We start from the raw sequence: 26,907 nt of genomic DNA, 5'->3' as shown, positions 1-26,907 counted from the left end.
AGCCAGCCAGATGGGGGACTGATTCTTGTGACCTTGGCCACTTCTTGACTTTGTGACATTGGCCAAATCACTTAACCACTCTGAGCCTCAGTTTTCTCATTTTAGAATGGGATTTAAATGACTTACCTTGCAGGGGTTGTTATAAGGGTTAAAGTAGCTAATGTCTCTCAGGGCCAGCCACTCATTCCTTCCTTCCACAAAGATTGAGTACCTGCTCTGTGCTAGCCGCTGTTTTAGGCACTGGAAATACACTGGTAAACAAAACAGACAAAAATGGCAAAAATCTCAGCCCTTGTGAAACTCACATCCCAGTAGGAAAGGGGCAGGGAGACAGATAATCAATATAATCATTAGGTAAAGTTTACAGGGTGTCAGATGGTGGTCAGTGCTATCAAAGAGAAAAAGGGGAAGGTGAATAGGTGCTTTGGAGTGGGCTGGGAGTGGGGGATGCAGGAACTACTAGTTTAAACAGGGTGGCCCTGAAAGGTGTCCCCAAGAAGGCAACATCTGAGATGAGACCTAAGGAGGTGGAGAAGCGTGTTCTAGGGAGGGAACTTCATGGGTAGAAAGTGGCGGGGCCGGATAGGCCGAGGGTAAGGCTTTGGCTTTCCTGTGAGTGGGACGGGGCTATGGGAGAGTTCTGAGCAGAGGAACCCCTCCTTCCCAAAGCTCCCACTTGTAGTGGGCTTCCCCACCCAGCAGCATTAGCTCCTTACGGGAAGGAAGCGTGGCAGCCCCTCCCCGTTAAGGACTCTAAATAGTGGACACTTTCAGAGCGTACTGCCCCAGCCTGGCTCCTTTGAGATGAATTGGTTTAGATGTTTTGCCAAGAGGTGGATAAGGAAGAAAAGGACAAATGCCAAGTTGAAAAGTGAACCCAGAGGTCTGTCTTCTTCCTCGTACCCTACCGTAGTCACCATTTTCATTGCACCATCTCAAAAAACCCAAATGTGGTGGTAGCTAGCTGTGCACCAGACCCGGGTGAGTCCCAGTGAGAGAATGGTCACCTAAGTTAAGGGTGGGGGTGGGAGACAGTCCCCCGGAAGCCTAGGCCCTCGTAGGCTGAAGTGTGGCCTGGGGATGAGTGGCAGGGGCACCACCGGGAACCTGTGAGAAATGCAGATTCTTGGGCCGGCTTCAGACGTACGGGGTTAGAATCCACATCTCAGCAAGGTGTCCAGGGGTTTGGGGGACTCAGAGAAGCCTGAGGTGCCCTGGCTTGGAGCTGAGGCAGCAGCCTGAGCGCTCAGGGATAAAGACAGAGCTGCACATCAGCTTCATGTGGGCTCACAGGTCGGTCCTGGTCTCTGGGAGGACAGGCCCAGCTGTCCTCTCTCTACAGAATGTCACCCTCCAGCCTCCCAATGATGAGGTCACCACTGTGTGTGAAAGTGCAGTGACCTGGCACCGGGGCTAAAATTTGGACCTTACCTGTAGTGGCTGGGTGATCTCCAGCCAGGTTCTTAGCCTCTCGGAGCCTGCCTTTCCTCCCTGCTCAGCCAGCTCAGAATGCCCACTCTCAGGGCACGTGTGAGGATTCAGTGGGATGGTACCTGTCAGCCAGGGCACATGGTCATAATGGGGTTGGTTCCCTGCAGCTGACCCCTTGTGACCCTGGGCAAGGTAGGCCAGGTCCCAGCTGTCAGCCTGGCAGGGAAAAAAGAGAGTGGGGGACCAAGAAATGACACAGTTGAGCTAGTGCCCGGTCAAGACTCCCACCTATTGCAATGACACAAACAGGCACACTGGAGGTCTGCGACTGTCCTGACGGACGGCCGCTCCCTTTTCTGAGGCAGCGTGGCTTCCCGCCTTCCCCAGCCTGTTAATCTTCTTAGGCAAGCTCGGCGACTGAGTTCACTTAGAAAGATTAGGCCCCAAATGGTAGCTTCTCCCTTACGAGATCATTGCCTGTCGGATCCTATAAGATTTTGAGACATTTTAATTACCTCCTGGTGACGGGTAGGTAGGGAAATGGTGCCTGAAACAAAGAGTATTTCTGGGGCATAGTTTGGTAAGCAAATGTTTTCAGGCCATGAAGAAGAGGATGTGGAGATCTGTGTTGTTTTAAGCACGGGCATCTACAGTGATGTGGCTTCCCCTTGGTGGAGGGTGCAGGGTCCTGGGCTCCTAGACGCCACCTGGTCTAGGAGGGTTTCACCCTCCTGTGAAGAAGAGGAGTCGGGGCGGACTATGGTCCTCCCTGGCTGGCCTGAGGGTCTTCTCTGGAAACAGGACTGAGGTTTAACTGAGAGTCTCTGCTGTGGGGTGAGGCGGCCCCTGTTGTTTAGAGGTGGCTTCTTTGGACATACCTGGGGCATCACAGACTCCTGGGAGCCCAACTCCTCCCAGAATGTGGGGAAGGACACCAGTGAGATCTCCGGTGACCCACTATTATGGCCTTTCTGGGCCAGTCTTCCTGCTTTCAAACACTCTGTCCTCTTGTCCTCAGAAGACCACACCTTTGTGGCAGACCATATGTCCTGATTTTTGGATTCAGAAGACTCATTTATTTGACAGTGACCAATTGATGGCACTGAACTAGGATTGGGGCTCGTGGCCATGGTAGTCAGGGCAGAAGGACTTGGATTTCTTGTGGCTGTGCACAGTGGGGCTGGGGCTGTGCAGCTCGTCCTCAGCCTCATCCATCTGCTTGGTCTGGCCAACCTTTCCAGCATGTCCTCATGTCACCTGCTGCACTGCCTTCATTCCCCCGACTTCCCTCAGCTACTTTGGCCTCCTGGACCCTCCCACACACCTTGCTTATTGTCTGTGCACCTTTGCTCATGCTATTTGACTCTGGAATCCTCTCTGCAGATCAAAAGCCTACCCATCTGTCAAGGTCTGGTTCAAGTTTCTCCCAGCTGTCCTTTCATCACAGAAAAGGCTGTTTGCCTTACAGAAGACAATCATACAATGTTAGAACCAGAGAAGACCTTACAGATTATGCTGTGTAGCAGTTTTCAAACTGTGCTGTCAAGGAACCCCTCTGGGAACATGCTTTAGGGCTCTGGTGGTTGGGTGAGCAGGCCTCACTCACTGGAGCAGTTACACTTTTCCTTAAGGTTTCCTTTGAAGGAAGGGCTAATACACTTTTAAAACAAAGAAGCTTGAAACCCATTGATGTAGTCCAACCTCTTATAGATGACAAAACAGTGCCAGAGAGGGAGATGTCTTCCTTAAAGCCACCAACCAGCAAGTGGCAGAAGCAAGCACAGTGGGTAAGAGCCCTGGCTTGGAGTTGGGTTGCTTGATTTCAAAGCATGGCTCACCTGCTTCCTATGGGGGGTAACCTTCAACTTGCAAAGCCCCCTTTGGTGACACAACATCCAAAACCCTTTTTCGGAAGCCCCTGGGGCCAGATGTATTTCAGAATGCAGAATTTTTTGAAACATGTTATGTATACTGGACATTATGTGACATTCCCAATGGGGTCTGGGGCAGCATTTTGTAATAAAACGGGTCAGTATTTCTGCATCAAAGCATATGAGCAGTCACTGCAAAAGGGAGAAATAGACTATAAATAGCCTCACATGGGTTCAGTTGAGGTTTCTGCCATCCCATAAATGATTAACAACAAAAAACAACTTTTGGTTTTTAGAGAGTCCTGGATTTCAGAAACTGTAGGTAAGGTATTATGAACCTGTAATAATAGTGCCAAACTTATAGGGAGGTTGTAAGGATCAAATGAAGAAAAAACCAAAATACCTAAAAGTGCTTCTTAGTGCCTGCATAGAGTGAGCCTTCACTAGCTACCAGCTGTTGTCTGTTGCTGGTGGTGGTGGGTGTTATCCACTCCCATCTCCCAGCTCAGGGCTGTTTCCCTCCCCTACTCCACCGATTTTGGCATGTGCCTTGTCTTCTTACCAAATGGTCAGCTTCTAGAGGGCCAATTCTACCTTTCTGGCCCCATGACATGGAGTTGGGCTCACAGCACATGCTGTGTTGAATTGGCTCGGCTTTCATGAGCAGTTGGAACAGGCGTAAGTAAGGAAGTCAGGCCGAGGGTTTTCCAAAATGGAAGCGAGGGCCAAGTTACATGAATATTACGTGATGACTCTGGCCCTGAGAAATGGCGTCCTGCAAGGACAAGTGTTTGCCCTTGGGGTTGGTGGGGTCTTGTGAGTCAGGGCCAGCCAGAGGCTCCCTGGTTGTCAATCCAGCATTCTCCACCGCTGTCTTCCAGCCCGGACTCCCACCCATTTTCCTCCTTGATTGGGCCCAGTTTTGTTCAGCTGTCAGCAGTGGTGCTGTGTGCTTCACTGTAGGGGCCCTGGCCCCAGTAGATACACTCCCTTGCTTGTGATTGGCTGAAGTGCAAGCATGTGAATTAGTTCTGACCAATGAGACATCAGGGAACATTTGCTCAGTGGAGGGGCTTCTGGGAAAGATTTCCTTGTGCTTAAGGGTGACATCCATGCTTAAAAGGGAAGAAGCAGTCTCTCTTTTTCCCCTGGAAATCGTTCATATCTTTGAGGCCTGGAGCTGTGGCCATCTTATGGCCATGAGGGCACCTGACCCAAGAGTAAGGCAGACCCAAGGAGGGTGGCGGTGCAGAGAGACAAGAAGAATCTCACTCGATTATATCACCAGGCTGCTGATGGCAATTGGGCCTGGAGCAGCCCTTCTCTGGACTTCCTGTTATGTGAGAGAATAAATTCCTTCTTGTTGAAGCCACACTGAGTCAGGCGTTTGGTCGTTACTGGCTGCTGAAGGCGTTCTAACTGGTACACCTCTTACTTACTCAGAGCATCCCTGCACCCCAGCTGCCCGGCCAGCTGTGCCCTGGGCACGCAGGAATGGCCTTTGGTTCTTATTCACGTTGGCCACACGTGGGTGGATTCCTGCCCCTCTGAGTGACCTCATGCTTGGTAGATGGTGGCGGGTTGCAGGCCTTTGACATGCGTGAAAGCCAGTGTCTCCCACCTGGGAAGTCCAGGAAGAGGGATGAGGTTTTCTGAGACCTCAAAAGCATTCCCGTCAGCCACCAAGACAAGGATGAGCGGATGTCTGACCCAGAGATAGGTCAAATGGGTGCCATATAAAATATGAAAGACGGCCACAGCCACAGGAAAGCTAATGGAGTGGCTGCAGCCCTTCCACCCATGGGATTTGTCTGTCCCTGCTCATCAAGTGTGGCTAGTGGTGGCAGCACCAGAACCATGTAGAGCAGATCTGGTCTGGTCCTTTTAGAGGCCACCAGGCCTGGAGTCAGAATCTTCTGCATTTGCCCTCCAAGCCACCTTGTACACATCACTTGATCATCTGAAACTGTAGCTGTCCAGACTTGATGAGTGTTAAAATAGTGCTAGCAGGGAAGAAGAATGAACTGCATTTCTTGGGTCTCTCTCTGTCTTTCTCTCTCTCTCTCTTCATTTTTTTTGTAGAGACGGGTTTCCCTATGTTGCCCAGTCTGGTCTCGAACTCCTGGGCTCAAGTGATCTTCTTCCCTCGGCCTCCCAAAGTGCTAGGATTACAGGCGTGAGCCACTGTGCCCAGCCTCTTGGGTCTCTCTTGTGTGCCAGATTCTGGCTATGAACTTTTACATAGATCTCAGTTAATCATCACAACAAGCGAATGAGGTCAGGGGTAATTCTCATTCAGGGCTTGAGTAGACTGAGGCTAGAGCCGTTAATTGAACTGGATTCTAGCCCACTTCCAACTAGTTTCACTGTTCTTCTATTACACTAATGTTTTTCTAAACTGATTGGATCAAAGAATCACTTCTAGACAGCTTGTTAGAATCCAGATTGCAAAGCCCCACTCCCAGAGATACTGATATAGTAGGTCTAGGGTGGAGCTGGGGTTCTGCATTCTTAAGCTCCCAGTGTTGCAGGTATGCGGCATGCTTTGAGTAATACTAAACTAAGTGTAGTTTATAGATTACCAGACATCTTGGCTGAGGGTGGTGATTCTCTCTCGGCCCAAGGTAGAAGCTGGAAATCTACATTTGTAAACAGCCTCAGGTAGTTTGAGTAGGCAAGTGTGGGAGCCTTTGCTCTGAACCACAATGGTTAGCATTTAATGTGCACCTACTATGTGTGGGCACAGCACCAGGTATCAGAGGGGCATCAGAAGAAATAGAGTGAGCAGGTCACCAGGCAGGGAAACTTACAGTTCAGGATTGTCGCTCAACCTCTGGGCAGCAGGGTCCCCTGGGGGCTAGTTAGCAACTCGGATGGGCAGGCTGGGCCTGAGCTTCTGCTTCAGGAGGTCTTAGTGGTTTAGGGACTCAGGAAGCAGGATCCCAGGGCCCCAGGTGATTATGGTGCCTGGAGTTCTAGGACCAGACTTTAGACGTGGTTGTCCGAGTGGGAGACAGAATGTGACCCTGTAGCCTGAGGACAGCAATGACAGCATTGCTTACAAGCACAGAGGGTGCAGCTGGGAGCCTGGAGAGGTCAGACTCAGTGTCAGTGAGTGGGTAAGCAGGGCCTGGCAGGCCACCAGGAGGAGGATCTTGGGCAGGGTGGTGGCGTGAGGGTGACCAACTCGTCCTGGTTGGCCTGAGACTTTTCTGGTTTTAGCATCCAAAGTCCTGAGTCCCAGAAACTCCCTCAGTCCTGGGCAAGTGGAACGGTAGTCTTTCAGGTAGATAGAGGTATTTTAGCAAAGGGGAAAGGAACCCCGGGCAGGAGAAAGCAGTGGGCTTTGCCCTGTTAGACCTGGGTTCAGATCTCGGTTCTGTCACTTCCTGCTTGTCTGGCCTCAAGTAAGTGAGTGACTTAACTTCTCTGAGCCTCACTCTTTTTGTTTTTGAGATAGGGTGTCACTCTGTCGCTCAGGCTGGAGTGCAGTGGTGTGATCACGGCTCAGTGCAGCCTCAACCTCGCAGGCTCAAGCAATCCTCCCACCCCAGCCTCCCGAGTAGCTGGGATTACAGGCATGCACCACTATGCCCAGCTGATTTTTGTATTTTTTGTATAGATGAGGTTTCACCATGTTACCCAGGCTGGTCTCGAACTCCTGGGCTCAAGTGATCTGCCGGCTTTGGCCTCCCAAAGTGCTGGGATTACAGGTGTGAGTCACTGTGCCTGGCCTAAGCCTCACCTTTATCTGCAAGGTTATTTTGTGGAGTAAATGAGACAGTGCAGTTTCCGGCACCAGCATTATTTGAAAGCAGCCTGACTGAGTCAGGAGTCTTGTGTGTGGAAGTAGGATGGAAAGGTTCAGATGCTCGGTTTCTTGGCAAAGGGTGCAGGGGGCAGGTGGGCTGATAACAGCAGCAGTGATAGTGGATGTAGCAAGCCCTGCAGCGGGGAGGTGGGGTTCTGGTTGTACTGATTGTGACTCAGGCCCAAAGCTGAAGCAGCGCGGTGTTGGCTGGGTCACAGAACGAGGCAGTGCAGAACACGGGCTTCAGCCCACGGCTGCCAGACTCCACAGTCCTCCTCCTCCAGCCGTTCATTCAGTGCTTTGGCGAGCCCAGCACAGAATGTGGGGGTGCTGTGTGTGTAGCGGGGATGCAGACAGGAATGTGACCGCTAGACTCTCAGCCACTGGAGGGCGAGGCTTTTTGCTGGTTTTGTTCATTGCTGTATCCCAACCACCAGTAACAGTGTCTGGCATACAGTTGGTGCTCAATTAATTATTCAATGAAACGGAATTGTTGACTTTTTTTTGTGTTCGTGTCAAGTACTTCCAGGAGCAGAGCAGAAACTCTTAAGTTTTTTCTTTCTCATCTGATCAAATCTTTGCATGTCAGCTGCTTATCCTGCATGGGAGGAACCAGGAGGAAGGGCAGTCCCTTCCAGAGGCAAAGGCCACAGCCCCACCTTCCCCGGGGGATCAAGGAGGCCAAGTGCCCCTGGGCATTGAGCTGTGCCCGCTGCAGGGCTCACAGGAGTGGCTCTGATGAGCTGAGGCAGGGCACGGACCCCCTGCAGGGCGGCTAATTCCCCATATCTCTTTGATGAGAGTCTCACTAGTGGTCTCTATTCGGCTTCAGGCTTTATCTCTGTATACAAGTCGTTGGGAGCTGGTTATTGCAGCCTCACTTAAACCCCAAATAATGCCCGAGGGAAAAGCGAAGCCAGCTCTGGGTACCCTTGAATCCCTCCTTACCCCTGTTCCAACCTTGCAGATAGAGGTGAGGCTTATGCCGGGCGCGGTGGCTCGTGCCTGCAATCCCAGCAGTTTGGGAGGCCAAGGTGGGTAGATCCCCTGAGGTGAGGATTTCGAGACCAGCCCGGCCAACATGGTGAAACCCTGTCTCTACTAAAAGTACAAAAAAATTAGCCGGGCATTGTGGTACACGCCTGTAATCGCAGCGACGCGGGAGGCTGAGGCAGGAGAACAGGAGAATCGCCTGAACCCGGGAGGTAGAGGTTGCAGTGAGCCGAGATCGCGCCACTGCACACTACCCTGGGTGACAGAACAAGACACCTTGGCCTCTGCCCTTGAGGAGTTTACTTAGATTCATTACTCATCGAACTCTTACTGAACACCTACTGTGTGCCAGCCACTGGCCCGAGGCCCTGGACTGATGTCTAAGATGCACCTGTAACTCTTAGCAGACCCGGGCACGTGCTCAGGACTGGGAGTGGCTGTGGGCGCCCACCCGAGACCTGGTCCCACACCGAAGACTGTTGGTGTCATCTCCAGGGTGGCTGTGTGGCCCTGCCTGCCTGGGGCTCTGGGTGAGTCCTGGCTTGCTGGCAGGGCTGACGGAATGCCCATGACCTTCCCTCCCTGTGGCTTTTGTGGACCTGCATGGTGGACACTTGCTGAGCAGCCTTCCCCAGAGAGGAGTTCAGGTCCCCTCCACCGCCCCTCTGTGGTCCTCATCTCTCCGCAAATGCAGATGGGCTCAGCCCTTTTGCTGTGAGGCCTGGTTCCCTTGAGGAACTACCCCCCTGGCCCTTGCAGGCCCGAAGCCTAACAGGAAGCAGTGTTTTCTCTGAAGTGAGCTAGCCCCAGCGAGTGTCCAGTCGACCAGGTGCCAAGCCCTGGGACCCGCAGTAAATGCTGCCTACCAGGCCAAGGGAGGTGACTCGCCACTGAGTCTCAGGCCCTGAGGCCTGGGGAGGTGGTCTCTGAGACCCTTTGCAGCTGGCTTGCAGCCTGTGGCATCCCTTCCTAGCCTCTGCTCCACCACACCCACAACCGTGCTGAGCCTCCTTTCTGCCTGGAATCACACCTGGGGAACTCCTGCCACACTTGGAGAAGTCCCTCAGGCCTGGCCCAGATCTCACTTCCTCTGGACACTCCTCTCAGCGTCCTGGGGGCCTCTCCACACCACCAGGCCAGGACTCAGTGCCACTTGTCCGCCCACAGACCTGCAGCCTCGAGGCTTCAGCTCTTTCTTTTCTTTTGTTTTCTTTTTTTTTTTTTGAGACGGAGTCTCGCTGTGTCGCCCAGGCTGGAGTGCAGTGGTGATCTTGGCTCACTGCAAGCTCTGCCTCCTGGGTTCACGCCATTCTCCTGCCTCAGCCTCCTGAGTACCTGGGACTACAGGCGCCCCCACCACGCCCGGCTAATTTTTTGTATTTTTAGTAGGGACGGGGTTTCACCGTGTTAGCCAGGATGGTCTCGATCTCCTGACCTCGTGATCTGCCCGCTTCGGCCTTCCAAAGTGCTGGAATTACAGGCATGAGCCACAACGCCCGGCCACAGCTCTTTCTTTTGGCTCTCTGTGAGTGTGTTGAACTTGCCTGTGTGGAGCTGGCTTCCTGAGAGGCCATTTCCAAGCCCTCTGGGCCGGCCTGATAACATCCCCCTGCCTGGTAGAGTCACTTCCTGCCCTGCTGGGCTCCGGGGACAGGCCAAACCAGCTCTACGCTAGTGACTTTCAGGTTACCTTTTCTTGTATCAGGCTTCTCTAGGAATTGTGTGTGTGTGTGTGTGTGTGTGTGACCAGCGTACTCATCTCTTCTGCCAGTGTAGCGGAAGGATTGTCTTCTCTTCCCACACTTTACTCTCCCATCCTGTTCTTCTAGCCTCTGCGCTGTGTGTGTAGATGTGGGGGGAGGCTTGGCATGAAGCCTGGTCTCTGACTACCAAGATTTTCCCAGAATATTGTTTCTGCCAACTTCTTCTGGGCCCCTTCATCTTTGCCTTTTGCCATCTTTGCTTTTCAGTCAAGAGTTCCAAATAGCCAGGCCCTCTGAACTGGGCCACAGTTTAAACCAGGAGAGTTATGGGAGTCGGGAGGAACCAGCAGGAGCCCTGCAGTGGGAATGGGAAGGTCCGAATTCTGGCCCACAGTCATGGCCAGACTGTGTCCCAGGCACCCCAGGGGAGCTGAGTCTCCTGAGGCCAGCCTGCTTGGTTGGGCTCCGTCTGTGAAGGGGAGATATATTGATTGGTTGATTCCAGAAATATTTATGGAGCCCCTCCTATGGCCCAAGCACTGCAGCTAGAACATAAGTATGAGGGGATAGATGGAGGTAGTGGCTAGGTGGTAAGTTACAAGGATTTTGGCCTTCACTTGGGGGGAGAGTGGAACCACTGGAGGGTTTAGAGGGGAGGGGTGACCTGGTATGGCTTACATGGGGTCAACTCATTCATATATTTTTTTTTTGCATCGGAGTCTCGCTCTGTCACCCAGGCTGGAGTGCAGTGGTGTGATCTCAGCTCACTGCAACCTCTGCCTCCCGGTTTCAAGCGATTCTCCTGCCTCAGCCTCCCCAGTAGCTGGGATTACAGGTGTGTGCCACCACATCCAGCTAATTTTTTGTATTTTTTTTTTTTTTTAGCAGAGATGGGGTTTCACCATGTTGGCCAGGCTGGTCTCGAACTTCTGACCTTAGGTGATCCGCCTGCTTTGGCCTCCCAAAGTGCTGGGATTATAGGTGTGAGCCACCGCGCCCGGCCTCATCCATGTTTTCTAGGAGAGGTGTGTGCCATTCTCTTCTAACCCCACTGCTTGACAGCATCCCTGCCCTGCTACACCTGGCTCCCTGCCTCTCCACGCCTGCACCTGCGCAGCAGCGTCCCTGGGGATACCCGTCAGCCCTGTTGACCACTTGCAGGTGGTGACCAAAGACCAGGAGGAGCACCGCCGCTCTTCAGTAGGTCGAATTCCCATGCTCCAAAGTGTCTGTTCCATGTGCTCCTCCCTCCCTTCCTTTGAAAGCCACCCTCTCATGCCTAGCTCATGACCTTGCCTCATACTTTACTGAGGAAATAAAAGCAATTAGGAAACTCCCTTGTTTCATGCCACTAACTCGACCAGCTTTCCCCTCTGTCACTGCTGGCGCCCTCTGTCACTGCTTGGAGCCCTCACTCCCTTCAGAGGCCAGCGGCTCCTTCACCTGTGCTCAGAATCCCTTCCATTCTCACCCTCTCAGGACCGGGCTGCCACAGCCTTCACTTCTCTCCTGACCCTTCCCTTCTGCAGGCACAGGCACAGGCACCCTAGACTTCCCTGCTAAAGGCTCCCTGAACCCCCATCGCTGTCTAAGGACTGGCCTAGCCCCCCGCAAACCCTTCCCTAGCAAACCCTCAGTCCAGTGAGTTAGGCTCGTACCCTGCAGTCCCCTGAGATGCCTCACGTCGAGGCTGCCCTCTGATGTGGCCCGTGTGCTGCCAGGTCTAATGGCTAGTCTGTGATCTTACACTTGATGTTCCAGCTGCTTTCTTTCTTTCTTTTTTTTTTTTTTTCCTTCCTGAGATGGAGTTTTCGCTCTTGTTGTCCAGGCTGGAGTACAATGGCACGATCTTGGCTCACTGCAACCTCCACCTCCAGGGTTCAAGCGATTCTCCTGCCTCAGCCTCCTGAGTAGCTGGGATTACAGGCACCCACCACCATGCCTGGCTAATTTTTGTACTTTTAGTAGAGATGGGGTTTCACCATGTTGGCCAGGCTGGTCTCGAACTCCTGACCTCAGGTGATCCACCACCCCCCCCGCCCCTTGGCCTCCCAAAGTGCTGGGATTACAGGCGTGAGCCACCGTGCCCGGCGCTCCAGCAGCTTTCAATGCACTCAAATACCCCTCTTTCCAGAAACCCTTCCTAATCTTGGTTTTGGTAGCAGACATGGTCGTGGTTTCTCTTCCCAGGTCCTTCCCGCTCAGTCCTCCAGCTTTGATCTGGACTTAATTTCTCTACTTGGATATTGAATGCTGTCTCACATTTCACTTGGCCCAAACAGAGCTCTTGGTTTTATTCCTCCTCACCTCAGTAAATGGCAAAATGGCTCCCCTCTCCGCTCCATTGTGCTATCTCAAATCGAGGATTTATCTTCAACCCCTCTCCTTTCCTCATCCTGTGTGCTCATTTCCTGTGGCTGCTGTAACAAATTATCGCTCATTTGCCAGCTTCAGACAATACAGATGTCTTCTCTTAGCGTTCTGGAGGTCAGAGTCAGAAATGGGTCTCACTGCGAAGTTCAAGTGTCAGTGGTTTCGCGTTCCTTCTGGGGACTCTTGGGGAGGACCTGTGTTTGTGCCTTTTCCAGCTTCTAGAGGCTGCCGGCACTGCATAGTGCCATCTTTTTTTTTTTTTTTTTTTTTTTTTTTTGATAGGGTCTTGCTCTGTCTCCCAAGCTGGAGTGCAGTGGTGTGATCATGGCTCACTGCAGCCTCGACCTCCAGGCTCAAGCGATCCTCCTGCCTCAGCCTCCCCTGTAGCTTGGACTACAGGCGTCCACCACAAAGCCTAGCTAATTTTAAAAATTTGTATAGAGACAAGGTCTCACTATGCGTGCACCATAACTCATTTAACAGGTCTCCTGTCAAAGACCGTATAGCCTGGTCTCAAACTCCTGGGCACAAGCAATCCTCCTGCCTCAGCCTCCCAAAGTTCTGGGATTATAGGTGTGAGCCATCGTGCCTGGCCGCCTTCCTCCTTCTTTAAAGCCAGAGGTTTAGTGTCCTCTAGTCGTTCTCCCTACTTCTGTCCTAACATCTCCTTGGACTCTGACCTTTTTTTGAGACGGAGTCTCGCTCTGTCGCCCAGGCTGGAGTGCAGTGGCGCAATCTTGGCTCACTGCAAGCTCTGCCTCCCAGGTTCACACCATCCTCCTGCCTCAGCCTCCCGAGTAGCTGGGACTACAGGCGTCTGCCACTGTGCCCGGCTAATTTTTTGTATTTTTGGTAGAGACAGGGTTTCACTGTGTTAGCCAGGATGGTCTCGATCTCCTGACCTCATGATCGGCCTGCCTCGGCCTCCCAAAGTGCTGGGATTATAGGCGTGAGCCACCTCGCCCGGCTGGACTCTGACCTTCTAACTTCCCTCTTCTAAGGACCCAGTGGGCCCACCCAAATAATCCAGGATAATTCTATCTCAAGATCCTTAATTACATCTGCAAAGTTCCTTTTGCCATGTAAAACAACATGTCCACAGGTTTGAGAGATGAGGATGTGGACATGTCTGGGGGCCATTATTCTGTCTGCCACACCTCCAGTTTAATCCATTAGTAAGTCTTGTTTTCTTTCACCTTCAAATGATGTCCCCACTCAGTCTATTTCTCTCTTTCTGCATATTTCTCACCTCGTCCTGCCCAAGTCACCATCACCTCTCACCTGACTACTACTACCTCTTAACCATTTGTAGCCTTGCCTCCAGCCCCACCCTGGGTCCATTCTCCACAGGGCTGACAGAGGCATCTTTTAAAAACTTAGATCAGGCTGGGCGTGGTGGCTCACGCCTGTAATCCCAGCACTTTGGGAGGATGAGGCGGGTGGATCACGAGGTCAGGAGATCGAGACCATCCTGGCTAACACGGTGAAACCCTGACTCTACTAAAAATACCAAAAATTAGCTGGGCGTGGTGGCGGGCGCCTGTAGTCCCAGCTACTCGGGAGGCTGAGGCAGGAGAATGGCGTGACCCCAGGAGGTGGAGGTTGCAGTGAGCCGAGATCGTGCCACTGCACTCCAGCCTGGGCGACAGAGCAAGACTCCGTCTCAAAAACAAGCAAACAAAAAAAAACTTAAATCAGAGCATTTCATCTCCCTGCTTAAAAACCTTCAGACTCCCAATTGCACTTCACATGAATGCCAGACCCCTTGCCACAGTCTGCGCTTACCTGCCCCGTTGTCTATCTCCACCCCAATGCCCTTCCCTTCACCCAGCCACACGGGCTTTCCTGCTGTTCCTGGAACACACCAGCTCTGTTCACACCTCGGGGCCTTTCCAGTAGCTGCTCCCTCTCCTGGAATGCTCTTCCCTCAGATCTGGACATGACTGACTCCATCTCCTCATTGAAGTCTTGGATGCCCTGCCCTTGAGTCTTTCCCTGATCTGACCACCTAGTCCACAGTAGCCCCAGTCACCCTCTTTTCTCTGCACAGCTCTCACCACTATCTGGCCCTTTTCTGGTTTATCTCTTTGTCTTCCCTGTCTAGAGTGTAAGGGCCTTGAGGGTAGAGACCCACTAGGTCCTGTTCATAGCTGTAAGTCCTTGGTGCTGGCAGGTGCTGAATGAATGGGGGTGATGTGCAAAGTGCCACCAGGACCCTGATGGCCCAGGCCGAGGGAGCAAGGGAAGCTGCTCCAAGCTGACCTGAAATGTGTCTTAAAGGATGCCTGGGATTTTGGCAGGAGAAGGGAGGGAGGCATGACATGTCCAAGCACCCTCGGGTGAGTCAGATGGCCGTGGCCTTGGAAAGATGCTGAGGACCTGGAGCATGGGTGCGTGAGGCTGGAGGCCCAGGGAGGGTGGGAGATGGGCTCTCAGTAGTGATCGCAGATGTAAAACTCCTTCCTTGGCTCTGAGATGATGGACTGAGCCAGGGGAACCCCTCTGGGGTGGCCAGAATAGCCACTCTAGACCAAGAGCACACAGTGAAGTGGGTCATCTTTCTTCTTTTTAAATTATCTGGTTCATGTTTTTTGTAGGTAATGAATGTACATGGTAGTAAAAATCGAATTATAGGGTATATGGTGAAAAACAGCCTCCTACATCGTGTCCATGTCCTCTTGCTCCCTTCCATAGGAACAGCCACTCTTTAGACTTTCCAGGGGCTCCTTTAGGAATTATTCTGAATATCTGCACATTTATAAGAAAACATGTTATTGCTTGTTTTTTGTTTTTTTTTTTTGAGATGGAGTCTCACTCTGTCACCCAGACTGGAGTGTAGTGGCAAGATCTCAGCTCATTGCAACCTCTGCCTCCCAGGTTCAAGCAATTCTCCTGCCTCAGCCTCCCCAGTAGCTGGGATTACAGGCACCTGCCACCATACCAGCTAACTTTTGTATTTTTAGTAGAAACGGGGTTTTGCCATGTTGGCCAGGCTGGTCTCGAACTCTTGACCTCAGGTGAGTGTTGGGATTACAGGTGTGAGCCACCTAGTCCGGCCTATTGTTTTTTACACACAATAGTGACATATACCCTCTTTTGTATCTTGCTTTTTTCAACTATCTTTGTGATTGTTAGCTATTGCTGCATAACAAACCATCCCAAAGCTTAGTGCCTTAAAGCAATCACCTTTTATTATTTCTCATGATTCTGGGCTTGCCAGGGCTCGCTCATCCATCAATGGCCTGCTATGGGTCAGCCCGGTGACTTTGCTGCTCTTGGCTGGGCTCTCTTACGCTTATGGAGTCTTGCCTAGACAGCTCAGCTCTGCACCACGTGGCCTTTTATCGTTCAGCAGGTTGGCCTGGGCTACGTATGGGCTGGCCTAGGCACGTTCTCGTGGCGGTCACAGAGAAGCAAGAGGGAAAAAGTGCGTAAGCCCTTTTCTAAGCCTCTGCGTGCATTAACATTTCCACTGTTCCATCAGTCAGAGCAAGCCCTGGGGTCAAGCTCAGGGTCAGTGCAAGAGGCCACAGAGCATGGGATTCAGGAAACATGAAGACACGGCCTTTCGTACAGCCAGGCCACCACGGAGTCGTATGGAGATCTGCTCCATGTGTTTATGGGTGCACGGTCCTGCTGCATGGGGTGCACCATAACTCAGTTAACAGGTCTCCTGTCAAGGACCTTATAGGTTGTTTCGTATCTTTTGCTATGACCAGTAGGGCTGTATGTAGTAAACATCCCTATCTGTACATCTTTGTGCTGAAGATTGCATATATCTGTAGGATAACCACTTAAAACTGGAATTTCTGGGTCAGCTGGTATGGGAGTATGTCAGTTGCTTTGTAGAAATTGCTACATTGCCCTCTGGAGACACTCTTGCTAATTTATACCCCCACCAGCATGACACAGCAGTGTCTGTTTTCCTGTTAGCACTCTGGAGGCAGGGGGATCACAAATACTGCAAATGCTGGGTTACCCGGGATTACAGGAAGCCCAGTAAACGAGGAGCTGGAGTTCACTCTGGTCATTCTGAGGCTTTTTTTTTCTTTAGACTAAGTCTCACTCTGTCGCCCAGGCTGGAGTACAGTGGAGTGATCTCGGCTCACTGTAACCTCTGCCTCCCAGGTTCAAGTGATTCTCCTGCCTTAGCCTCCCGAGTAGCTGGGATTAACAGGTGTGTGCCACCATACCCAGATAATTTTTGTATTTTTTTTTAGTAGAGATGGGGTTTCACCATATTGGCCAGGCTGGTCTTGAACTCCTGACCTCATGATCCACCCACCTTGGCCCCCAAAGTGCTGGGATTACAGGTGTGAGCCACTGCACCCGGCCTTCTGAACCTTAAGAAATGGAGAACCTGGGTCAGGCAAGTTGGCTTGTGCCCGTAATCCCAGCACTTTGGGAGGCCAAGGCGGGCAGATCACTTGACACCAGGAGTTCCAGACCAGCTTGGCCAACATGGGAAAACATTGTCTCTACTAAAATACAAAAATTAGCCTGGTGTGGTGGTGCGTGCCTGTAATCCCAGCTACTCGGGAGGCTGAGGCAGGAGAATTGCTTGAGCCTGGGAGTCAGAGGTTGCAACGGGCTGAGATTGTGCCACTGCACTCCAGCCTGGGTGACAGAGCGAGACTCTGTCTCAAAAAACAAAAAAAAAAAACAAAAAAAAAAAAAAGAAAAAGAAATGGAGAACCTGGCTGTGTTTTGGGGCAACAAAGGGGACACTGAGGAGCCAACTCCTCCCGGAATAGTGGTGTGTTTCTTCCTCCTGGATCCCAGCTGCAGCAGGAATGGTTTGAATAGATCTAAATACTTCTCTATTGACATAGAAAGTGAGTTGTTGAGAATTTTTTGTGTTGGTGTCAAGTACTCCCAGGAATAGAGAAGAGTCTTTTTTTCTTCCTCATCTGATCACATCTCTGCATGTCAGCTGCTTATCCAGCAAAGGAGGAACTAGGAGGAAGGGCAGTCCCTTCCAGAGGCAAAGGCCACAGCCCCACCTTCCCCGGGCAGGGGGGATCAAGGAGGCCAAGTGCCTGTGGGCATTGAACTGTGCCAGCCACAGGGCTCAGGGGACTGGCTCTGTTGTGCTGAGCCAGGGCACGGACCCCCTGCAAGGTGGCTCATTCCCCATATCTCCTTGGTGAGGGTCTCACTAGTGGTCTCTCTTTGGCTTCAGGCTTTATCCCTATATAAGCCATTGGGGAGCTAGTTACTGCAGCCTCACTTAACCCCCAAATAATGCCCAAGAGAAAAGCGAAGCCAGCCCTGGGTACCCTTGAGTCCCTCTTTACCCCTGTCCCCTGAGAATCCTAGCAAGTGAAGGAGAGGGACTTCAAAACCATCCATCCATCCTCTGCCCCAGAGGGGTTAAGTGGGCCGGGGTCACCCAGCTGTGGTTGGGAGGGAAGCTGGGCCCCTTCTGGAGGCCGATGGTGTAGTTTGTGCATGGCGTGCTGGAGAGAGTGTAGGGAGACTGCCTGCGTTCAAACGCAGCTCCAGGATGAACCAGCTCTGTGGCCTTAGGGATGCTGCTCCCCTCTCCTGCCTGGTTCCCTGTTTGTGAGATGGAGATGATAATAGCATCCTAGTATTGTTTCCAGGACTATCAGGATCGGGTAAACTGCTCACCATACTGCATGGCACTTCATATGAGCTCAGCATGGCTGGGCTATTAATGACTCACACAGCATTCATATCCTCCTGCTACATTGCAGGCCTGTTGAACACGGAGCTTGTATCTCCTAGAGCTTTCTGGCCCCACAAGATCCAACATAACTATTCTGGGAAATAGTCAATCCTAAATGGATGGTAATAACAGTAGCTAATGTTTATTCACCACTTACTTCAGACTATATGCGTTACATATTATCTCTAATCCTCATGATACCCAAGTGAGAAAACTAAGGCTCAGAGAGGTTAAGTGTCTTGCCCAGTGCCACACGGCTAGCGAGCAAGGGAGGTGGGATTTAAGCCCAGGGCTGCCAGAGGCCAAAGCTCTTTCCCCTGCATTGCACTACCTGTGGCTTCTCCTCTCTGTAAACTGCACTTCTGGCCCCACTTTGCAGTCCGGCTGCTCCACGACCAGCTGTGTGCCACGCTCTGCCTGGTGAGTACGTAGGCACATGGGGGATTTAAGCCTTTCCTGCGCACAATTCGGGTGTAAGGTCCCCGCTTCTGTGTTGCACCTGGAAGCTCTCAAGGCCGTAGTGGGCTCACCTTGTTTGTTACCCAGCTCTCACGTGTCACTGTTCTTTGTTGCCTGATGCCCAATGTCTTGAAAACATTTTTTTTTGTCTTGTTTTTGTGGTGGTCTCAGATAGGAGAGTAAATTTGGTCCCTATTACTCTTTCTTGGCTGGAAGTAAAAGTCTAGCTTTAATGTTTTGATCTTGTTTTATATTTAATTCTTTAATCTATCTGGAATTAATTTTCTCGTATGCCCTGGAGTGCCTTTTTTCCCTCTTGTCACACTGTTCTACCTTGCAGCTGGACACATTATTAGGTAATAAATGCTGGTTAGGTGATGTCTTTTCTTGCTAGTGGGTTCTGAATTGGGAGCCCACGAGGTCCCTGACACGGGCAGGCAGTGCTCATGGAGTGTTGGTCACACCACCCAGTGCCCATCTATCATTTAGGACTGAACTATGCAGCCTCTGGATGATTTCTTTGGCCTGACTCTTGATGTTTTTAATATCTCTGCCCTCCTGATTGGGAGAGTGAGTGGCAGAGAATTCACCTTTTTTGAGGGAAGCAAAGAAAACATAATTTGTTTGGGAGATTAACTTAGCGCCTGGACATTTGAAAAATTTCAGCTGCTCAATGTCAAATGAGATTGTAACTTCTCTGCTCAGAGCAGGCAGCTCCTTTTGGAACTGAGGAGCCAATACCTACCTGCCTAGCAGGAAACTCCCCTGACGGTTCCCCCTTTCTCTCTGTATTAGTCCATTCTCACACTGCTATAAAGAAATACCCAGTCAGGGCTGGGTGTGGTGGCTCATGCCTATAATCCCAGCACTTTGGGAGGCCGAGACGGGTGGATCACGAGGTGAAGAGATTGAGACCATCCTGGCCAACATGGTGAAACCCCATCTCTACTGAAAATACAAAAAATTAGCCAGGCGTGGTGGCAGGCGCCTGTAGTCCCAGCTACTCGGGAGGCTGAGGTAGGAGAATCACTTGAACCCAGGAGGTGGAGGTTGCAGTGAGCCGAGATTGCGCCACTGCACTCCAGCACTCCAGCCTGGTGACAGAGCGAGACTCCGTCTCAAAAAAAAAAAAAAAAAGAAATACCCAGCCAGGTGCAGTGGCTCACACTTGTAATCCCACCACTTTGGGAGGCCAAGGTGGGTGGATCACTTGAGGCCAGGAGTTTGAGACCAGCCTGGCCAACATGGTGAAACCCTGTCTCTACTAAAAATACAAAAACTAGCCAGGTATGGTGGCGCGTGCCTGTAATCCCAGCTACTCAGGAGGCTGAGGCATGAGACTTGCTTGAACCTGGGAGGCGGAGGCTGTAGTAAGCCGAGGTGGTGCCACTGCACTCCAGCCTGGGTGATAGAATGAGACTGTTTCGAACAAAACAAACAAGGCCAGGCGCGGTGGCTCACGCCTGTAATCCCAGCACTTTGGGAGGCCGAGGCGGGCGGATCACCTGAGGTTGGGAGTTCGAGACCAGCCTGACCAACATGGAGAAACCCTGTCTCTACTAAAAATACAAAATTAGCTGGGCATAGTGGTGCATGCCTGTAATCCCAGCTACTCGGGAGGCTGAGGCAGGAGAATTGCTTGAACCCAGGAGGCGGAGGTTGCGGTGAGCAGAAGACGTGCCATTGCACTCCAGCCTGGGCAACAAGAGCAAAACTCCATCTCAAAAACTAAAAAAAGAAAAGAAAAAAAGAAACAAACAAACAAACAAAAGAAATACCTGAGACTGGGTAATTTATAAAGGAAAGAGATTCTTTTTTTTTTTTTTTTTGAGACAGAGTCTTGCTCTTTCGCCAAGGCTGGAGTGCAATGGCACAATCTCAGCTCACTATAACCTCTGCCTCTTGGGTTCAAGCGATTCTTCCTGCCTCAGCCTCCTGAGTAGCTGGGATTACAGGCACCTGCCACCACGCCCGGCTAATTTTTGTATTTTTAGTAGAGATGGGGTTTTGCCATGTTGGCCAAGCTGGTCTCGAACTCCTGACCTCAGGTGATCCACCCACCTTGGCCTCCCAAAGTGCTGGGATTACAGGCATGAGCTACTGTGCCTGGCCAGGAAAGAGGTTTAATTGACTCACAGTTCCACATGGCTGGGGAGGTCTCAGGAAACTCACAGTCATGGTGGAAGGTAAATGGGAAGCAAGGACTTTCTTCAGAAGGCGGCAAACAAGAGAGAGAGAAAAAGCACAGGGGAAATCACCACTTATAAAACCATCAGGTCTCATGAGAACACAGTCTCATGAGAACAGCATGGGGGAACTGCCTCATGATCCAATCACCTCCTACCAGGTCCCTCCTTTGACAGGTGGGGATTACAATTTGAGATGAGATTTAGGTGGGGACACAGAGCCAAACCATATCACTCTCCCAGCACTTCATGGTTTGGTTCTAACAAACGACTTGTAATTCCCCAAACGAGTAGGGCATGCCATACCTTCGCATATTCTATTCCTTCTGTCTGCAATTCTTTTCCCCACATTTTCCATCTTGCAAATGTGTAGCATCACATTCTTGGTGCAAGCTTTGTCTCCTCTCCCACCCCCATCCAATACTGTACACATCTTCATTAGAGCCTGTATTGTGTTGAATGGTCTTGAGAGACTGGGGTGTCGTGAGGGAAGGGACTGTGTCTCCTAATTCTGAGGAAAAATTTTTTTCTCCGTTGATCATTTTCCTGCACCGTGCTCTCCCAGTTGCTGCTTTTGTTGTTGTTGTTGAGACAGAGTCTTGCTCTGCCGCCCAGGCTGGAGTGCAGTGGCACAATCTCAGCTCACTGCAACCTCTGCTTCCCAGTTTCAAGTGATTCTCCTGCCTCAGCCTCCCGAGTAGCTGGGATTACAGGCGTGCACCACCATGCCCGGCTAATTTTTGTATTTTTAGTAGGGACAGGGTTTCTCCATATTGGCCAAGCTGGTCTTGAACTCCTGACCTCAAGCGATCCGCCTGCCTCGGCCTCCCAAAGTGCTGAGATTACAGGCGTGAGCCACCGCACCCTGCCCCCAGTTGCTGCTGATGGAACTGAGCGCTCTCCACATCTTGGCATCACGACTCTGGCGCATTCCCCCAGCATCAGGAGATCAGAGAAACACAAAGGCCCTGAATCCGCATAACACTTGGGTAGCAGTTTTTACACCTCTCTGCAACTATGAAACCCATTGTTTAAATAAAAATTTGGCAAGCCTGGGATGTAAAACCAAAGCAGCAGGAGAAGTGCAGGGTCTGCGGATTCTGCAAAGGCCCTCAGTTGGGTTCTGGGAATTCTGTTTGGAGACCGGTAAACTGGAGGACTTGAGGTTGGTGGGGTGTTTCCAGATAGGAGTTCTCAGCCTGAAGCTGGTTTCTTATTTGGGAGATCTGGTTAAGATTCCAGTTTGGCCCCTGTAACAAAGATCACAGTGACTTAGAAAGTAGATCAGGATAGAAGTTCATGTTTCACTCTCACATAAGCAGTCGGGGGCTCGGTGGCAGCTCCTGGTGTTGGGGATCTAGCAAGCCTTGTGTGGCGCTGCTCTGCTCTGCTCATCCTCAATAGGTGGCTTCCAGCTTGTGGTCTCAGATGGGTGTGCCATTTTCCATCAGCACTGCCAAGGTCCAGCCTATGGGGGAGGGTGAACAGGGACTGGCGGGCAAGCCTATTCTCTCTAAAGGCCAAGCCCAGAAGCTGCGTGCAACACCTCTGCTCCCATCCCATCGTCATAACGTAGTCACGGGGCAGCATGTCACCATCAGGGAGCCTGGGAAGTGTAGTCTTTAACTGGGCAGCCGTGTGCTCTGATAAAACATGGGAATTTTAATACTAAAGGAAGAAAGGGAGAGTGAATATTCTGGGACAACAAGCAGACTCTGCCACAGGCAATGACCACCCTAACCCTGGGGAAGATGCAGATGCCTTCCCCATCATCTAATTAATTCACCATTTATTGAGCATGGACTCTGTGCCAGATATTGTGCACAACACACAGGTTCTTCCTTTAGGCCTCCTCCTCACAGTCTAGAAGGGGCAGACAGATTGATGAACACCCAGGGTGCTCAGGGTTCCTGGGGCTGCTAGAGGTGGTTTGGGATGAGGCACCTGGAGGAGAGGTCTGCAGCGCTTGGAATATTCGGAGGTGTTCACTAAGTAGCGGTGAATGGTGTCCTCAGGATGCCAGAGCATTCCAAAGGGGTGGCACATGTGACACTCGGCCAGGACCTGTTTTCCATTGCTGAGGGCTTTGGATGTCTCCCTGTGGTGGGGGTGCTGAGTCGGGAGGTCAGGAGGGGGAAGCATTGACGTCTGGGCGTTCTGATCCCAGCTTGATTCTCCAGCTTTCTATCCACATCCTATTCCCCTGCCACTTGGTTCTCTCCGCTTTCCTGGGCTCTGTGCTGTGGCTTTGGTTGTGCTGTTCCTTCAGCCTGGTTTGCCCTTCCCTCTGCTCTTTGCCAGCCCAGGTCCTACTCATCCTGTGAGGCCCAGCTGGGAGGTGTGTTCACTCTGGGCCATAGAGTTTTCCCACTGAGAACTCAGTAGATCTAGCCCACAGTCTGTAAATGGAATTGTGGCTCTGAGAGGGTAAGTCATGTGCCCCTACAGCTAGAATAGGTAGCAGGGGTCCTGATCTCCCGTTGTTTCTGCTCCCTGGCTTGGAGATTCTGCCCAGAGGAGCCATTTTCAGATGCAGGGTCCCTGTGGCAGGGAGGCGAGGAGGGGTGAGGTCGTGAGGAGGGGTGGGGAGAGAGGAGTCCTCTGCTCAGGCTGAAAGAGGTGCTTTCTTGGAATTGCTTCCCAGAATCAATGAAGTTAAATCATTGGGCCAAAGTCACCGAGTGACAAATTTGGGTTTAAATCTAGGACTCTGAATCCCAAGTTCTATTTTATTTTGTTTTTTGGAATTTAAAAATATACAGAAAAGAAGTTCTACATAGATGGATAGTCTTACCACTCAGAAATAACCACTATTAATATCCTGGTATATATACTTCCAGTTTTTAAAGAAGAGTTACTTTTTTTTTTTCCTAAAAGTGATATAAAAGAATTTTGCTCAATGTAAATAATTTAAACCACAAAGATGAGAATTTAAAAATTATCCCAAATCCTATCATTCAGAAATTCCTATTGTTTACACTAAGTGATGATCATTTTAGACATCTTTGTAGGGACACAGACAGATATAAAGGTAGATATTTAGACAGACTTCTATAAACAGTGATCATATTGCTGTCCAATATGATATCCACTAGCTACATGTAGCTATTGACCACTTGAAATGTACAGGTTAGAGCTGACATGTGCTGTGAGTGTAAAATACACACAAGATTTGGAAAACTTAATAAGAAAAAAGAATGTAAGGTCTCATTAATATTTTAAAAATATGATTGCATGTTGACCTGATAGTATTTTTTTTTTTTTTTTTTTTTTGAGACAGAGTCTCGCTCTGTCGCCCAGGCTGCAGTGCAGTGGCGCGATCTCTGCTCACTGCAAGCTTCACCCCCCGGGTTCACGCCATTCTCCTGCCTCAGCCTCCTGAGTAGCTGGGACTACACACACCCGCCACCACGCCCGGCTATTTTTTTGTATTTTTAGTAGAGACGGGGTTTCACCGTGTTAGCCAGGATGGTCTTGATCTCCTGACCTCATGATCTACCTGCCCCGGCCTCCTAAAGTGCTGGGATTACAGCTGTGAGCCACGCGCCCGGCTGACCTGATAGTATTTTGGTTATATTTAGTTAAATAAAATGTTATTTAAATTAATTCCACTTTTTTTTTTCTTGCGATGTTGTCCAGGCTGGTCTCAAACTCTCGGGCTCAAGTGATCCACCTGTCTAGGCCTCCTAAAGTGTTGAGATTATAGGCATGAGCCACCGAGCCCTGCCTTCTTTTCCTTTTTTAATATGGCTATTAAAATTTATAAATTAAGGCCGGGTATAGTGGCTCATGCCTGTAATCCCAGCACTTGGGGAGGCCAAGGCGGGCGGATCACCTGAGGTCAGGAGTTCAAGACCAGCCTGGCCAACATGGCGAAACTCCGTCTCTACTAAAAATACAAAATTAGCTGGGCATGGTGGTGGGTGCCTGTAATCCCAGCTACTCTGGAGGCTGAGGCAGGAGAATTGCTTGAACCCAGGCGAAGGTTGCAGTGAGCTGAGATTGTGCCATTGCACTCCAGTCTCAAGAAAAACAAAACAAAACAAAAATTTTAAATTATGTATGTGGCTTGCATATATTTCTATTGAACAGCACTGGTCTATTATTATAGTATTAATAAGTTTATTCATAAATATTAAAAGGAAAAAGTGAAAATGAATTTAGAGGAATTTTTTTTTTTTTTGAGACGGAGTCTCGCTCTGTTGCCAAGCTGGAGTGCAGTGGCATGATCTTGGCTCACTGCAACCTCTGCCTCCCGGGTTCAAGCGATTCTCCTGCCTCAGCCTCCCAAGTAGCTGGGATTACAGGTGCACACCACCATGCACAGCTAATTTTTGTATTTTTAGTAGAGACAGAGTTTCACCATGTTTGCCAGGATGATCTCAATCTCTTGACCTCGTGATCTGCCCACCTTGGCCTCCGAAAGTGCTGGGATTACAGGTGTGAGCCACTGCGCCCTGCCTAAAGGAATTTTTGAGCTCTAAATAAATGGTTCTTCATTATTTCCTGAGAGTTCACTAAAATTTAAACAAATTTTTGAAAAATAGTAAAAGATTAGATTGATTTTTTTTTTTAAGAGCACATGGTACAGTGTTTTGAAAGATAAAGGCATGACACTCCGAAGCTCCTCCCCATTTAGGATATATGATTGTTTTTGCAACATATTGCTTTCTGACATTCATATTTGTTCTGTGGCTCTAATTCTTGTGGGCATTTAGTATTCTGTAAGAAACACTCAGGCCTTTGCCTACATGTCCTTCGTTCCTGAGTCCTGGGTTTCTTTATGAGCTGGGTTTCATTTCTTGAGAAGGGCTTGTGTGTCTGGGAGGAAGCTGCTTGTTGCCTTGGTGCCTGGCTGGTGTCTGGACCGGCCCCACGCACTGGAGTCGCACTTTGTACCCCAGTGTACTCTGTATGCGCCACTTCATTGTCTTCTGGCATTGGATGCTGCTGTGGCCTTGCCTGATTTCCTCTTTTTTTTGAGTCAGAGTCCCACTCTGTCGCCCAGGCTGGGGTACAGTGATGCAATATCGGCTCACTGCAACTTCCACTCCTGGGTTCAAGTGATTCTCTTGCCTCAGCCTCCCTAGTAGCTGGGATTACAGGTGCACACCACCATGCCTGGCTAGTTTTCCTGTATTTTTAGTAGATACAAGGTTTCACCACATTGGCCAGGCTGGTCTCAAACTCCTGACCTCAGGTGATTCCCCTGCCTCAGCCTCCCAAAGTGTTGGGATTACAGGCATAAACCACCATGGCTGTCCAGATTTGCTTTTTCTTCTTGGATGTCTAATGAGTTCTTGAGTTCAGTAACTGAACTCAGCCCTGTTTTCGTGTTAATTGGCTCCTCCCAGGACTCTAGGTCTCATCTCTAAAAGGTTATTTTAGGCTTCCCAGTACATAGATAGAGCATGCTAAGACCTATAGATTCAGCAGTTTTGGGCCAACTTCTCAGAACATGTGGAAAAGGCTTTTGTTTTAGCTCTTGGCCTTTGGTGGACTTACCACCCAGAATCTTAGGGGGTCCTCACTGATGACTTTTTGAATTAATTTTAGATTGCATATATAATAGGTAAATCTAGTCTTCTTTTTAGGACCAGGATGTTAAAGACAAAGCTAAAGTCCATTTTTGCCACCAACCCCAGTTGAGGTCCCCTCCCCAGCACCCCAGCTGTAACTACTATCATGGCCTTAAGATATGTCCTTCCAGACCTTTTAAAACTGATTTTATATTTTCATACAATTATGTTCTGTCCCATCCCAGAAAAATAGACCATGCTTAGGCTGGCGTATGAGTTGTTCTGGGTTTATTCAGAACAGTCTGGGGGGTGGTGTGGATTCCAAAGAGCTGCTCCTGGAGTGAACTTTTCATTTGAATTAAGCCAATGTAGACATCAACAAGTTATAACCGTAAGTAGTATGCTCTCGGGAGTAAAAGCTTCATGCAAGCATTCCCAGATATCTGTATAGTTATGACTTTTAGACAGAAACAGACGAACACTCTGTTACTCTGCAAGAATACAGACTTGCATTCAGGTCATTTTGACACAGACTCATCTTAAGATCTGGCTGTACAGACATTCCACCAGCTGCATAGAATACAGCACCAGAGCTGGGGATTTCATCGCGCCACTCTTGAAAATACGTAACACTGGAGTTTGTGTGTGTTTTATAAAGATCATAATGAACACATCATAAGCCACCTTTGTTTTTTTCCTACTGAACTTGAACTCTCTCCACGTTAATGTGTATCTACCGGCAGCCAGGCGCAGTGGCTCATGCCTGTAATCCCAGCACTTTTGGAGGTCGAGGTGGGCAGATCACCTGAGGTCAGGAGTTTGAGACCAGCCTGGCTAACATGGTGAAACCCTGTTTCTACTAAAAACAC

General features: G+C 50.3%; 1 protein-coding gene across 6 annotated transcripts in view; it reads left to right on the top strand.

Moving 5' to 3' along the window:
• The window catches only part of TTC7B (tetratricopeptide repeat domain 7B), a 275,379-nt gene that overhangs the window by 2,703 nt on the left and 245,769 nt on the right, over positions 1 to 26,907 (top strand). The window lies entirely within an intron of this gene.

The sequence above is a fragment of the Pan paniscus genome, chromosome 15, assembly GCF_029289425.2.
Source record: "Pan paniscus chromosome 15, NHGRI_mPanPan1-v2.0_pri, whole genome shotgun sequence".
Taxonomy (NCBI): domain Eukaryota; kingdom Metazoa; phylum Chordata; class Mammalia; order Primates; family Hominidae; genus Pan; species Pan paniscus.
This window is presented reverse-complemented; position numbering and strand designations above follow the sequence as displayed.